General features: G+C 38.1%; 1 long non-coding RNA gene across 1 annotated transcript in view; it reads right to left on the minus strand.

Moving 5' to 3' along the window:
- Positions 1–1,210, minus strand: part of LOC128249688 (uncharacterized) — a 3,480-nt gene extending 2,270 nt beyond the window's left edge. The window contains exon 1 of the long non-coding RNA XR_008265804.1: positions 1,118–1,210. This is a non-coding gene — a long non-coding RNA (uncharacterized LOC128249688). The remainder of the gene's footprint in view (positions 1–1,117) is intronic.
- Positions 1,211–1,353: the final 143 nt, after the last annotated feature.

Below are 1,353 nucleotides of genomic sequence, written 5' to 3' on the forward strand. Positions count from 1 at the left end.
CTTAATCTGAAAATCCTTCTGCCAGTACTTCTGTACCAAGGTTGGTATTCATCTATAATTGCTGTGTATGCATTTTAATTCTGGCCTAATCCGGTACCTTACCTTTAAGTGCTTTGTTCACTAGAATCTTAATATACATACGTACATATATGTATGTATGTATGTATGTATGTTTAATGTACTGTTCTGTATATGTATATGGGCGAGACAGCGGCAAAGAAGAAAGATTCTCAGATTGATCAGTCTGTACAACATTGTCACCGGTACCAATTTCATTTGTTGGGAGAAAAATTATCTCAATTCACCACCAGCGACAACATTAAACAGAAACCGAGAATTTAGAGTTTAATAGAAAATTGGTCAAGAGATTTATATACTATGTTCGTTTAGGACAGCGAACTGGCAGAGTGGTTAGCACGCCGGGCGAAATGCTTAACGGTATTTCGTCTGTCTTTACGTTCTGAGTTCAAATTCCGCCGAGGTCAACTTTGCCTTTCATCCTTTCGGGATCGCTAAATTAAGTACCAGTTGCGTACTGGAGATGATGTAATCGTCTGAACCCCCACCCACCCCACCAAAAATTCCGGGCCTTGTGCTTAGAGCAGAAAAGTATACACTATGTTTGTTTTGAACGAATATGTTAGTTTTAACGAATATAGCTTAGGTTATTTGAAGATAAAATAAGGCATTCGTATGTTCGTTCAAAACCAACATTGTTTATAAATTTCTAGACCACTTTTCAATTATATAGTGTAGGCGGTGTTGGTGTCGAGAATTATGCTTCAGTCGCAACAGAATATAGTGAGACGCCGATGTACCAGCTGGATACCTGCAAACAACTGAACGACTTCTCACCGATTGCAATGTAAAATAAATAAATATGCAGCTATGTAAACTGTTACATATATTTATTTCTTTATTGCCCCCTGGGGGCTACATAGAGGGGACAAACAAGGACAGACAAAGGGATTAAGTTGATTACATCGACGCCAGTGCGTAACCGGTACTTATTTAATCGACCCCGAATGGATGAATGGCAAAGTCGACCTCGGCCGAACTGTTATATATATCAAGCAAAAAGTATGCTAATGCATGTGATAAAAGAAGCAGTATTTACCTATCTTGAAGTAGAACATACTAAATTCATCAGGATAACAATTTTTAAGTACAACAGCATCATCCGTATCTCGATATGTTTCGAAGAGATAATCTAGAAATCAATAAAACATATTTATTCATATCGTTACACGCACATATATATGTATAACTTCTCTCTCCCTCTACCTTATCACCTACTGTCTCTCTCTCTCTTCCCCTCTCTCTCTCTCTCTCTCTCTCTCTCTCTCTCTCTCT

The sequence above is a fragment of the Octopus bimaculoides genome, chromosome 17, assembly GCF_001194135.2.
Source record: "Octopus bimaculoides isolate UCB-OBI-ISO-001 chromosome 17, ASM119413v2, whole genome shotgun sequence".
In the NCBI taxonomy this organism is placed as follows: Eukaryota; Metazoa; Mollusca; class Cephalopoda; order Octopoda; family Octopodidae; genus Octopus; species Octopus bimaculoides.